Source organism: Syngnathus typhle, linkage group LG1 (assembly GCF_033458585.1).
Source record: "Syngnathus typhle isolate RoL2023-S1 ecotype Sweden linkage group LG1, RoL_Styp_1.0, whole genome shotgun sequence".
Taxonomy (NCBI): Eukaryota; Metazoa; Chordata; class Actinopteri; order Syngnathiformes; family Syngnathidae; genus Syngnathus; species Syngnathus typhle.
Window position 1 is genome coordinate 11,443,686 of NC_083738.1, and position 15,128 is coordinate 11,458,813.

At 40.7% G+C, this 15,128-nt stretch overlaps 1 protein-coding gene across 5 annotated transcripts in view; it reads right to left on the reverse strand.

The window, feature by feature from the left end:
* Window positions 1-15,128, reverse strand: part of mid2 (midline 2) — an 86,979-nt gene that overhangs the window by 52,307 nt on the left and 19,544 nt on the right. For 3 of the 5 annotated variants that reach the window (XM_061279819.1, XM_061279846.1, XM_061279842.1), the window contains exon 1: window positions 6,001-6,255. The exons of 1 other annotated variant lie outside the window; for it this stretch is intronic. The gene's annotated coding sequence lies outside the window, so the exon portion shown is untranslated. Of the gene's footprint in view, window positions 1-6,000; window positions 6,256-8,856; window positions 9,007-15,128 lie in introns of those variants that run through there. One more of the 5 variants, XM_061279834.1, reaches the window with a different exon arrangement.

Below are 15,128 nucleotides of genomic sequence, written 5' to 3' on the forward strand. Positions count from 1 at the left end.
AGTTTTGACTAGTTTAGGTTAAACAGTCGCTCTAAACAATCAATCAATTATCAAAATAATTGTTGACTCGTTTGATGGTCAATTAATTGTCAATATTAATTAATTCTGGCACTGCTAGTTAAGTGTAATTGTGTGGCCATTTGAGTCACATGTTCAATGTAAACCACAATATATTTATGCCTAAATTATTCATTTTTCATTACTAAAATTGTATTGTATAGTTTTTAGGTATTAATATTAGAAGGGGATGACCCATTTTAAATGTGAAATGATGGTCCTAATGTAAACAGGCTCCATCAACGCATTCATATGAGAGCTACATCAATAATTCTATAAATTGAGTCACAATGCAAGCATGTTTTTACCCCCTTCTAAATTTAATAAATCCATGGAGAGCACTTGCCACTTCAACTCAAGAAGAGGCACCATTAATAAAGCAAGACGTGTTACTAGGCCTCTCAGTTATTCATGATTGCTTGAAAAGGGGAAGGGGGCAGATGGAGAATGCACGCAAGAGTAAACAGAGAGATGACCAGAAAAACAATGAGGTCAAGAGAAATCAGCACAAAAATAGATCAAACTAAAAGGAGTGGTGAGGTGAGGTGAGAGGCACAGACCCAACGGAGATTCCGTTCATTGGGGTGGGAGTGGTTCCGGTTCTCTGTTTAGTATTACAAAGTCAGACTTGGCTATTAATACCACACTAATGTACAGCATTTCCTTTGATGGGGGTGAGAACGCTATTGTCTTCCCCCACTGCTGTTTGATTGAGTTTAACCTCAACTGCCTCACATAAATTTCTTTACTAATTACTTAATTTGTTAATGAACACTCATTTGTCTCATCTGCAGGTGCTTGCTTCCAATAAGCATAGATAACAAATATGTAATAAAAAAGTATGAATGATGAATGGTGAGTAAGAGCAACCCAACTTCAGTGTATGGCAGGAGGCCCTACTGAGCATGTCAGATTTTTAACAAGAGGCGGCGATGTTTAATGTGCTCTAACCGTTGTATGCCATTTGAAACACCAGGGATCAAACATCTATATAAATCAATTTAACTCATTAATAACCATAAACTACTCATCATGCTCAAATAAAATCATATACTGGTACATATGTATATATTGAAGTATTTTTCTTATTTAATTTTTGTCCCTTTTTATGTGACACAGCTGGGTGGTAGGGAGGTGCCCGAGCGCCCTTTAGTAACGAGCCGCCACTGGCAGTAAATATCCGAAATGTTGACACAAATATCAAGACAAGGTAGGAGTACAAATGATGCGGAATTATTGCGGGCTGTAAAACAATTGCAATTGCGTATTTGAGAACAAAAACACTTTTCGTCCCCTCCCAGTAGCCATGTGTCTGAGGCGAACATAAATCAATAGGTTGTTAACTTAACAATAGATGCCCCACACAGACACTTTTTGAAAATAGTCACTCTCCAGGGCCTTACAAAACCAAAGAGAATAACCATGAAGGTTAACAATGCCCACTGCTACATTAGTGTTACAACTAACGATAGCCTGGAGACCAGCACGAAAAAAAACTTCCCAAAGCCTTATCGAAAGTCTATAACTAGAACGGTATTTTCAAATATTTCAGGCAAGCACCACCTAGATGAGGGATATCTTGATTATGCAGGCAACGGATTGGGTAAAACTTGCTTCACGTCTGATTTGGGTGACTTACGATCTCAAATGGATGGGGGGGTGATTTTAATGTGAAATGCTTGCAGAGTAAATGCGTATGTATTTACTCCCTTTTTTAGGATTGGTTATTCCCTTTTTTGGATTGGATTAAACATCAATCATAATGGGAAAGAAAAAATAAATGCAGTGAGTACATCAACAGCACTTGTATAACGGATGTTCATGCATCCATCTCTATGGAGTGCTTGTCCTTGTTATTGTCCTTGTTAAGTAAAACCATATCAATTTGACTTCATGGAATTGTGACCAGTCAATAGCAGGCATTGGTTTATCGAATGGAAATTGTGAGAGGCAAAGCACCAAAGACAATTGAGCTGTGCATTTGAGGCGTTGACCTTAGTCTTCTGCATTAACCCAGAAGTGATACCCTCCAAAATCAAAGAGATTCCTGTTTGTTCTTGTTTTGTCTTTACAAGTAATCGCTGAAAGCTTGAAGTGCATTGGTTGAAGACTTAACAGAATATGCTGATAGAGACATCTGAGGAATTGGCGGATCGAAGTCAAATCCCTCACACTCACTGCTTTGCTTGGACTCCAATCACGTTTCCCCCTCCTCTATTCCGAACAGCCTCTTTGCTGTGTCCTATTCCGGGCTAAATTTTGCACACCATTGTTACGTCTTACCAGTCTGTATCAGCACAAAGACAGAAAAAGGGGGCAGCTCTGTTCTTTGGCCCTTAATCCAGCAGTAGTGTGAGCCATAATGCTAAAAATGTGTGTAGCAGCAGGGACAGTGAATGTTCGACATCATACTGAACCCACACTGTTGTGTTACATGTCACACTCTCATAGCGGAACAAAACACTTGGACAGTATCACTATAATTACTAGCAAATGGGCTTTGTTTCGTACATGATATGGCACTCCTCAAAGATTGTGAATACCTTGAAGCTGCTGGCTCTTCTTGTCACCCTCATCCTCTCAGTTTCTTGGTACCGTAATTTCCGGGCTATAAGTCGCGTTTTTTTTCATCGTTTGAGTGGGGGGGCTACTTATACTCAGGAGCGACTTATATACATGTTTTTTTCACTTTTTTTGGGCATTTTATGGCTGGTGCGACTTATACTCCGGTGCGACTTATAGTCCGAAAATCACGGTACATATTTCTCTGCTTCAACTTTCCAATCAAAATGTCTCCCATGGCCAATGCCAACATAATCACTGGTGGTAAAATGTTTCCACAAAAGTTTGTACTGCGGTTGCAGGGTGAGCTGTACCTAAAAAAGTACTGATATATTTTGCTTTAAAAACTGTATCTCTTTTTATACCAACTAATTTTAAGAATGGACACCAGTCAATCACAGACGCACAAATGTTATATATCCTGTACGTCCTTGAAACCTTGATGGAAATACAACCTGAAGTAAAATTATGCATTTCTGTAAAAAGAAAAAAATGTTTTTCCATCCTATGAACCACACCCCTCCCCCTGACAAACTTCTGAGCATCTCTGCCTGTCAAGAAGATAAGAGGTGTGGTAACTCAGAGAGCTTTCGGGTGAAGATGTGATGGAAGAGTTCCTATGTGTGTGTGTGTGTGTGTGTGTGTGTGTGTGTATGTCTGGATGGGGTTTATTGACATGAGGTAGGGGTTGGGCGTGGGCCTATACTGCTGGTGCCAGCAGGTTGGATCATGGGAAACATATGCAGCGCCGCAGGCGAACACACAAGCAGCTGGCAGCTAACTAGCTGAGTGGAGGACGTCAGCTGCCTCTTCATCCTCAGCTGCTGTTAGGCTGGGGTGGAGAAACAACACTCTCACTCACTCTTTCCTGTCTGGGTGGAATCACAAATCTCAAACTGGGCTCTTTTCCACTGAAAGCAGAGGGCAAAAAAAATTGTGTTTTGGCTGACGACACAGTTTGGGGGACTGTTCCAAGTTGTAGCCGGCACATAAAGAAGCTTCTCAAAAACGGCAAAACCAAAAAGTACTTTTTCACTGCATCACGCTTGTACGGCTGGCGCAAAACATGGTCTAACTCTTCACACGGGCAGGCTGCACCAGTTGTTGAAGATGGTGGGATTGCAACAGTGACAGAGTAAGAAAAGTAAATAAGGCAAGAGAAGCCAAGAAGTTACAGAGATGGCCCTCTGCCCTCTTGATTCTTTTATTGTATTCTGGGTCTCATGCGTTTCAGATTATAACTGGCAGTCAGTCTGAAAGGTGCACACTGCCTGCAGCTCACTGCTTTGTACTGCTTTAACATTTTCAAACATCATGTTTCTAAGTCAACGCACGGCCTTTATAGTCAGCAATATCATTCTCTGCACAAACATTTGCAAGAGAAGCATCGTCTACAGTAAACAGTGTCACTTTTAGATGTAGTGTGACACATTCCCCCTGAATTTCAGTCATGCTAACAGCAGACAAAGCAGGTGCAAACCATGCACTTTGCGGTGCACCACATTTTTGCACTGACTGAGCTGAATAGACGAGAGACTTTGAAGAGAAATTGTACGGCGGCAGAACGGGGCAGGTGAGCAAGTAATGCAAGAGGAAAAGTGGCAAGCCTAAAGATAAAGACAGGCAGAAAAGAGACCATATGGAGCTTGGAGATATGTAGTATACTGTACGTCAGTCACTCTGTATAGAAATGACTGCCAGGTGCTGGGAGTGTACTGTTATACAGTATTAGGGGTAGATGATACGTATGTTTTTATATTTTTCACCGCAGATATCGATACCGATTACTAGTAATAAAATGACAAAAACAATGACATTTGGAGCTGATATTTATCTACAAAAAAAGTTATAATAAAGAAGTCAATAGCCTAAAGTTTTCTAGGAATAATGAGGATTTTCAAATTTCCAATAAAACTGAAATAATGTTGTTGTTTTTTTTAACTCATCTTTGTTTTCAGTTCAAGCTGCTGTCAATGCTTACAAGCACTTATACGGATTGTGCTTTTAAATGAGGATCACTAGAGTACTGCACTGTCCAATGTAAATTTACTTGGGCTGTCACTCTCGAATCCTTTTAGCATCCTAACGACTCTTCTATTGAATGATGTTCAATGGTGTCACCACATCTTTTCAGACATTGCAAAAAAGGCTTGGGATTGGAAAGTTTTAATAAAGTAACACTATAGTCACTTAACAGTAAAGGATTTTATTCAATTTGTTCAAAATCAAAGAGAAAAATCCAGCCAGGGATCAGTAATGTGTGCTGGAATTATTCTGTAATGTTATAAAATATGTAATTTTATTAAATACAAATTAAATAGAAGGATAAGAAACTACTATCTGCTAATGCTAGTGCATTTCCCCATATGGGTGAATGACCACTATGTCAAAGAATAAATCATAGATGGTCATGAATTTACTCTGATTACATCAACTGAACATGGGAAGAGAGGGACTAAAACAGACGGGATGCAAAGAAAGGACTCAAAATTCAGTAAACACACAGGATCAAATCTCCACATTATAAAGACATTAAAAAAAAAAATAGTCAAATTAATCTCCTAATCTCACTCCATTTGAGCCCCAAGATTTAACAAAAAATTATTGTGAACGATCTTTCACAAAGTCTGCTGAGCTCAGGAGGATGACAGAGCACGGCGGAAATCAATGTTCACACATTCAGGCCTGCAGGAGCTAAAATACAATTGTCACACTTTTCACCCTCTCTGGATAGATTCTGCATTTTATCACCATGTGGGAAGGTAATGATATTGTTGTATCAGCAAGTCAGGTATAGTTGTTTCAATGTTAGGGTGTCTTGTTTGCAAGCAATTAAGTGTTACTGTACTCTATACCTGTATAATAAAACTCTTATGACTACAGAGCACACAGTAGGAGAGTTAAGCATCCTTCTGGAGGCAAACTGGGCATCAAACCGGCGCTCATTCCCCCCAATCGCGCAACTCCATTATAATCCCACCAATAATGAAACAAACAATAACCGTGATTTTAAAAAATGTGTCATACAAACAGAAGATTTCGTTTTGTGCTTCGTACTGTCACAGCTTCCAAACCCAGTCTTAAAATGTGAAATTAGTAAAGAGTAATAAAAATTGATCGTGGCCCCCAATATTCCAATCTCGACCCGGGTCGTCCATAAGTGACGCACGTACCTGTTTATCACAAGCGAATGACGCATTACGCACAAAGAGGGTAAATTCAAACTTCAAACCAGCAGCACAAGCTTGACCAATTTCAAGATCGAAATCATCCGAGAAGCATGCAATTAATTGTAAAATGACAGCATGCCGCGGCTCGGCTCTTTTCCCGGTGAGTCCATGGCACCCGGCACGAGAGACGCGTCTGCGCGTAAACACCTACCAGCCCAACATGTGGAGCGCTCTGATCGGTTATCATCGTGGAGCTGGAGCGGGGCAAAGTTAAAAAGAATACTGCACGAGTTGAAAAAACACGAAGACGAGAAGCCACTCCGGATACTGTTTGACAACCTCCTCTCGGTGAAACGCTTCCACGGAGTGCGCGGCGCAAAGCTGGTACAAAACAACAGGAGCGCCCACTGACGTGTCTGCCCTAGTGGCTCACATATTCCAACTCGGAAAGTCGACGCCTCAACTTCTTCTCAGAGAGAAAGAGAGAGCGAGGGAGGAGTGTTGAGTTTGCAGAGTAACTCCTCCTACCGGAGGCCATCAATCCACACACATAAAGCACCAGATAGGTGCAAACCACGTTACATCATGATGAACAGCCCACATTATTTACCTTCATTAGAAATTCTGGAGAATTTATTACGTTTATTTTAATCGTATCATGTCTATCTTCCGGTGGTGGGAGGTGAAGTCCACCTACACATACAGGAAACAGATCGTTGAATTAAAATGCTCCTATTCTTGAGGGAAAGTGACACTGTCAATTAATCAAATCCACCCATCCATTTTTCTCGGGTTTTCATGCACAGGGTCACAGGTGAGTTGGATCGCTCAGCTGCTTTTTTAGCAAGACTCACTCTGGACTGGACACAAGTCAATTACAGGTAAACAAATACTGAGGAGAAAGAACACAATTAAAATATTATATAGTATTCCAACTTGATGAGGTCACAGCAGTGTCATAGGAAGCATTGCCCATTCTCTAGCTGTAAATTAAAAACAAGAGGATTCACCACAACTGAAATGGTGAGAATCAAAAGACGAGTGTGCATAAAGATTTTTTTTTGTTTGTATATTATATTACAGAGTTGCACATACTAACTACGGTGCACATGCTACAGTGAGCATCGATATTCATATCACAATGTAATGTAAAATGCCTCACCTGCTGCCAGGGGTCAGATAACAACGTCACCAAGCACAGCCTTCAGAATGAAGTAGTGCAGGTTTCATGATATAATTAATTCCAACAAACAACTTTAGTTTTCTCTGTGCAGAATGATGCAATTCTGGGCAATAAAGAGACTTAAAAGAGACGGAATCCAGTGCGAATGCAAAAAGGCTTCAAGGCAGTGAATACAATAATCTCACATCTGAATTTGAGAAAAAAACATTCATAATTGATGCGATGTTTAAGGCTCTAATTGCTGGATTAATTGGACGACAGTCCAATTTATTGTGGCAGGCGATACCTGTCTTAAATTGTGTTTGTGTGCGTTTATCAACTTCTAAACAAGTCATTATTCTTTTAAGATAGCGTCTGTGTGCATAGCACTGCACATACTGTTTACGAGGTAACATGTATAAATTTAACGTGAATATAATTGGTTGTTGCGTCACACGCATACAGTATATTGAAAGTACCTCAAAAGAAAAATTTGGACAGTGTCACTCACAATGGGCTAATAATACTCTGTAAAAGATGACGTTTTTGTTTATGAGAAGGATTACAAAAAATATTGCGAATGCATGGTACCAATCTGGAATCTTAGGGGAAAATATTCTACCCTTGTAGATTTTCCATGGAATTTATAGCACCTAGAACACCTGCAGAGTTAGGAAGATGCACTGAACAAGCAATGCGGGTTTATGGATAGTACAAGGCACGTGGAAAGAGAGAGCGAAGGAATGACTTCAAACTCTTGCCCCGTCAAAGATTCCACGACTGCTCGTGCCAAATACCAAACATTTCTCTCTTATCAAAAACAGATGCCTTTTCATAATAAAATTCCAATGCAATGTTTTGTCTTGACTTTTGCAAAGTGTCCAGGTCTTGTTTTCAGCTATGTGGCAGACAAGGCATGGCCAAACAAACAAGTGTGTGTGCGCTACTAAATCATCGGTCTTACTTATTTCACCTTACACGTCTATGTAATCAAGAGTCACACAGACGTCATTGCTTTTTATTCCTCTCCACAATCTCATCATTGTGTATAGTTTCAAGTGAGGTTGGACTCTACTGCATCCTCCAGAATCTTGTTTCTTTATGAACCATTCGGAGCAGAATTGCCGAGCTCATTTGATTTAGATTGGAGCAGCACAGTGGCTAGTGGGTGGCACTTCTCCCTCACAGCTGAGAGGTTAGAAGTTCTCATGCTGTCCTGTATGGAGTTGCCATGATTTCTTTCCCCAGGCTTGCACCAGGATTTTCTCTAGCTATACTGGCTTCTTCCAAACTTACAAAACCAAGGTTAATTTAAGTATCTAAATTGTCCTTACATACAATTTCATGTGTGAATGGTTGTTATGTGCCTCGCAATTAGCTGGCAACCAGTTTTACTCACCAACAAACGAAATGAGGATAAGATGTATGAACGGGGAATGTGGAGTTTTAAAAGTAGTCTGATTAATACCAAAAAGAACATCAGGACATAACATACTGTATGTTGCCTTATTGCCTGATCAGGATCTTTGGAATAGAAAATGTCCAAATGAATGGAATGGTTGTACACCCTAGTTTTGCAAAATTGGAAAGGTAATATTGGGCTTTACAAACTTCAGAAACTTCAGCCTCTGAAAATTCAACACTTAATATTGTTTGTTTACTCTGGGACTTTGCAAGTTAATGCCAGGCCGCAGCTGACAATGATTTAGCAGACACATTAGCCACTGAGATACACCTTAAATAAAAGTGGAGTAATGCCCTGTGTTCAGCAGGCGCAAGCAAATGAACAACTAATAAAACCTGAAATACAGCCAGAGGAAGGCCGTCAACAGAAGTTTGCTGCTGTGCCATCAGTATTGCATTTACTCTTGTACTCAGTCCACTGCCTGCTGCCTCCAATCTCACCTCAATGCAGCAATGTTACTCTCAGCTTCTACAGCCAGCTTGGTGGGAAGGACAAAGTCATCCATCCTGTGGATAGATTAGTGCATTCCAAATCAATTCCATGTCAGTCGGCTGACTGAAATATCACAACAGTCAAGTTGTTGCTATTCCGTCAACAGTTTGGCACGAAAGTGTGATGAATTGTTGCAATGGGACACAGACGTGGTGACGGAATGAGAGCAGGCTGGGCCACTGAGGTTGTTGACACAATATAAAGTGGCCTCACGAGACCGGACCTTCTCCTGTTCCCCAGCTACCGATTGGCCACTGAGATACATTTCGTATTCAATCACAGTCGCCACCACCACCTGCACAGTTGGCCACCCAGAACACACACATGATGCATACTTGCATGACAAATGACCAGCGCAAGTGGGAGAGGAAATGCATCACGTCTTCCTGTTTCCTCCCCCACCTCTCAAGCAGCAGCTCATCTGGGGTGCATTGTGTAGCACTGGCCCATCAACAGACACTACGTATTCGTTTCAGAACATCGGAGTACAAACAAGAAATTGATCCATCGCTCCATGGTTGTGTTGTAATCTCTTTCCATTGCATTGAGAGCAGAGTCCGATAATAACTTGACCGGTCAATCTGCGGCAATCTGTTGAGTTTTTTTTTCCAAACCGTTTCCACAGTCATCCATCAAATCAGCTAAAAAGGCGACTGTATATTTTTATGCTTGCTTTAATTAAATCTCTCAGTATGTTTGCAACTTCTTGTGGCTTCACAAGCCACAAAATAATGAAAAGATTCCATGACCTTTGAATTGTGAATGCTTGTGCGTGCGCATGACTGTACACGCGTATGCAGTGCATTTTGTGCGCTGAACCGAGGGAAGGCAAAGATTTTCTTCTCATTCCCACATTACCTTATTCACCCTCTTTGGACAGGTCTTATATTGGTTGTTACTGGCAAATAGCTGAAATCTTAGTGATCAGATTAATAAAGAATACAACTAATACTTTCAAGCGGTCACAAATAGCTATTCCTGAAATATTAAAGCAATATACTGACAGTGAACGACGGAGATCTTGTTTTGACATCAGCACAAGAATCTCGTGAAAGTGGGTTTGAATATTGCAACTAGGATAATATAGTACGTTTGGAGCTCTGCTACATTTGATGTCAAATACGATTCAAAATCAACCAGGAGGGTCTTTTTCTTTTCAAGGCAACACCAAAAACGTCTTAAAAAGAGATTCTAAATGTCACTCACTTAACAGGCACAAGTAAATAAGAAGATAAAACTTGACACCAATTACCCAGACTCCACAGTGATGAAAAAAAGAGGTGACACGTGGCAGAGACACGGTCACCAACAAGCCACGTCAATCTCACATGACAACAAATTAATGTGTGCAAGTTCATATGACAAGCTTTTGACATGTTTAGAGCCTTTAAAAGGAATCCAGAATCAAGCACTCCTTGCACATCCTTGCTTCCGTAACACTGCATTCATATTATCTGCTCGACTAGCAACACGGCTTAGGAGCATGCTCCTTGCTGCCAGCTGTCATAAACTGCTGGCTTGCACGAGCTGCTTTTATGCTCCAATAATGTAGCAAGATAAATTCTGGTTATACCATGAAGTCTGCTTGAACGTGGGTATATCACAGATGTAATTGTTGGTTTAGGCAGAAGACTATAATATTTGGCTTGGCTTGTTTTTTTTTCAGAAATGGAGTACACATTCTACAGTAGTGTTGTGCAAACTTGGTCCTCAAGGGCCGAGGTAACAGCGTGCACCATGCATAATGTCCAACATGTTATTGATTTGGGAATTGATTTGTATGTGTGTGTCTGTGTGTGTGCATGTGCGTGTGTGCATAGTTGCATTCAAATATAAAATATAAAACACCAAAAACATATTAACATGTTATTTTTGAAAAACAGTCGTAGCTTGTTGCAATACTGAAAAACATTTGTGTACATTGTAATTCATATGTTTGTTCTAAATAATACACAAGTTCCATTTTGCTTTAAATAAAACAAATTTTGTGGAACGATGGCCCATTGCAAGTGCTAAAAATAGTACCGGTAAGTAGTTCGGCCCAAAAAAAGAATGGCATTCACAGAAACAAATCTGCATGAATTCAAAAAGCAGTGATAAAAGATTCACTGAAATTTATAATCAAATCGTAGCCCCCTGAATCATAAATCAAACCAATGGTGAGCTGGTGAGAATTTGATGTTAAATGGTAAATATTCATCCAAATTTGCAACATTATGACTCTAATACTTTAACTTGGCTACAATGGAGTACACCTTACTGTAGCTGTAAATTAAATTCTTACCTTCATAGTATTTACAACATATATATTATTGCCACAGGCTGGATCGATTGTAAACGAACTGGTGACAGATAGATGGAGACATTCAACCTTCAGGCTGTAAATCAGAGCATATGTGGTGACCGCCAGTAACATTAGATACAGCCGCTCTGTCTAACACCCTGGAAGGAAAATAAAGGCTCAATAGTGCCAGATGGTAGTCAGAAATCAATGTTTGGGTGCATACATAATTGACATTGTAACCAAATATTGTGTAATACATTTCCTCTTGTCAATTTTAGCATATGTACAATTTTATTAAAGTAGCAAAACGACTTTGCCCCAATCACCACAATCGGTTCATGTCAATCATATAGGCCTTCGTGGTACGCTTCTGTAATCGAATTTGCCTACTGGGTTTCCTCTCAATGTTTGCAGTGGAAACCTGAGATTCTACTGCTTTTGAGTTGTTTAAGTTAGTCTCAACAGTGGGATTTCTTTCCATTTAGAAACCTCCGGTGTATCAAAATTGAGGACTTATGGAGCTCTGAGACCATCGGGTGGCTGCACTTAAAGACTGCTTTTTTGTGTGCATAGTGCAAGTGTACTGCACAATCTCACATTCAAATACATCTTGCAATTGCATGCTGCCCCCCATTAAAAAGGTCATCACGTATATTGACAGCATTACAGCACATTTCGTGCCCAGAATGCATAAACTCGAGTGGTCAATTGGATCCGACAGGCTGCAACCAACTGAGACCACATTGGCGAAATGTTTGAAGCTTCTCTTATCTAGCTAACAAAACATATCTTTTGCACATGCATGTAACGCCACTCCTGCAACACAACCAGAGGGAGGTAGTGAATCGCGACATGAAAAGCACAAACTAGGAGAAGCGAAATGTGGGTCAGACTGAGAGACAGGAAAAGCTCAATGCAAATCAGAATGTGTAAACATGTACAGGCCTAATCTCATTATCCCCCATTCTCCCGAGCCTGTGATCAGATGCTCGATTGAAGCTGGAGAAGAGGGAGAACAGGAAAAGCGGCAGCGAGCGCGAGGGATAGAAACTGTGAGAGGCATGAAACAATTCTGAGTGTCTGCGTTCTTCGCTTCAAGAGATAAATTAATTCGTAGACGGATGCCAATTGTAAGGCTCAACAACATTGTAACTACAGCTAATACAAGCCTGTCTGCACATTTCTGGGCATTATCTAATGCCATTGTTTCTAATTAAATGCACGTTTTGTGGGAAGGTGCTTAGTGGATCCAATTACATGACCAACGTTGCAACAAAGAGCTGTTGAAGTGGCTTGGCTCGGGAGGGGCGGTGGATGTCGAAACTGAAAGGAGGGGGGTTCTCCCTCAGTCAGCGACATTGTAAAACATACTGCGAGTAGCTTGAAGCAAACAACCAAATGATCTATTCCATCCATCAATTTTCCATACCACATAGGCTTGTTCAGGGTCATGGGGAGCTGGAGCCTCTCCTAACTAACGTTGTAGAAAAACAGGTGAACTACACCTGGACCGGTTGCCAGTCAGTAGCAAGGTAACAGCCCAACTGATTATCTATAAATGCGATTACACTAACAAAAGGGTTGCAAATACACCCCATCTCATCTTTAACATTTCGATTCCTTTGTCATGTTCTGGCGGGATGGCAGAGCTCTTCATCAGGCAGATGTCAGCCATGTCCAGGGCAGTGTGAATTTGATTGTGAATTGGCCCGCCCGAGTTTCTCCTTATCACCAACTGCCAAGTGTTTTAGTACCTACTATTTCATGTTACTGCAACACCCGATGTTGAATCTTCCAGATCAGGCCTACGATACTTAACCTAGCTAGTGGACACATCATATATATGCCGGTGCCCCATGGAACCATGCAATCAATCACAGAAGGTCATTCATTAAAATGATTTGCATTTGTAAAGTACCCTTTAATCAACCATCACGATGACTTTTAACAATGTTTTTCCTCATTAAACTTAATAAGGGCATACTGCAAGACATATTTACTGCACAGGGAGACCATCAATTTTAACTGAGGATGAACTTGCATCGATTAGCTTAAAGAAATCGATCATTTAGCCATGATATTTTAGTATACACTGTGACTATGTTTTAAGGCGCAAGCAATGGAAATCCAATCGGAGAGACCTAAATATAATTTCTTCACCGACCATCATTAGGCCCATTTTAGTTCTAATGCAAATATCTGCCTATAAAAAGATGGGAAAACCTAGTTGAGTGGCACTGTCTGAGAATTATTCATTCCATTCTACAGCAATGCAAAAGTAGAACAGAAACATTTGATGTGGTGGCAGCATTTTTAAATGATTGGATGACTTCCTGCTGTTCTGACATTTTCTGCGTGTCCAGTAGGGAGCAGATAAAACCTGGCCTAGTTGAGTTAATATACATGATGCAATACATGCTGACTTTGGACAGCGAGTCTGAATTTCATCCCCAGATAATACGGTCGGTAGAATATGGCGGAAGATGGTTACATTGTCAAGACCTCAGCTTGATTCCGTACATGAAAATATGTGGACTTTGAGAATCAATTTCAAGTCTCCTGGCGGCCTCTAGTATGGGTGTACTAAATCATAAGAAACAGGAGGAAAAGAAGAAATGCAAGTTCCTTTGGTCACTCACTGTGAGAGACTTCCACATTTGGAGCAAGGCAACCATAACAGTTCTTTTTGGTCTCTCATCACTGTATTTTCTCTGTCTGTCATTATCTACATTATGTGTCCCCCTCTGTCTCTTTCTTGCCCTCTACTCTTCCTCTGCACTCCATCTGCCTGGCAGTGCCTATGAAGAGCAGCTCAGGTAGAGCAGACGGTACTGTTGAACGAGCTCCTGCTGCAAGCCTTTCATCTCGTGCTGTACTTGGCCAAGGGAGGCTGCAGGCTACCTGAGCTGTCAGAAGCCATACGCAAGAGAGGTGGAGGGAGGAGACAGCAGGACACAAGAGGAAAGCAAAGGGAATGAAGTCTAATAAGTGTGACTGAGAATAGATTATTGAAAAATTGGAACCTCCAATGTTGTCTGTTCAGTGACCCAGGCTGTCTTAAAATTGTTTGGTATTTCTCAACGATTTAATAATTGGCAATGGGGAGTTTCCACTGTACTAATAATTAATAATTCTGGCTGGCTAATATTATATTTCTCAAGAGAGGCAAATTAAGTGTTATTTGCTCCCAGCTACCTCAGCTAATACTTATTAGATGTCATCTAAACATAATGACGGTTTTACGAAGAATGCATACGAGTTTCAAGTATGTCTGTGTAAATTCTCAGTCTTCCAAGTCAAATAACAAATAAAACAACTGGACTCTACTCTCCATCCAGCCTTTAGGCTTTTTTCCGTGTTGCACATATCGAGATCAACCTAGTCGCAGTCTGTCGCCATAAAGGTCTGGAAACTTGACAAATGGATTCTTCTCATTCCTGTCAGCGTCCTGTGCAAAGGGTGCATGAGGGAATCATGAAAGAATGCTGCAAAGCAGGTCTGTCCTTAGTCAAAATGCTACTTGAGGCAACAGACACACGGCTCACCAGTCTCGTCTGTGTCTCATCACTCGTTTCTCGGTGGACAAAATGTGATTTACCTCAAGCATGGTCAGCCATTTCAACAAACAGTAAACGTGGATGGTCAGCCCTCTATTATTATTTTTAATACAAACTCTTCATGAATCTACATAACAGTTAAAAATCCATTTGTCGGTTTCTAAAAGGCCAATAATTATGGATCCTCGGGTATTTTGCCAGCAGACATGCTGTCAAGACATTGGGGACTGCTTTAAATTGAGAAATATACCACCACACTACAGTCACACAAGCAGATCTTGAAGCAGGATACTTATAGCCTAAAGGTGGTTAAACTCTACATGCCTACTTCAGATAAGGACGCTTCATCTCCACAGACCAACAGATGCAGCCATATCTG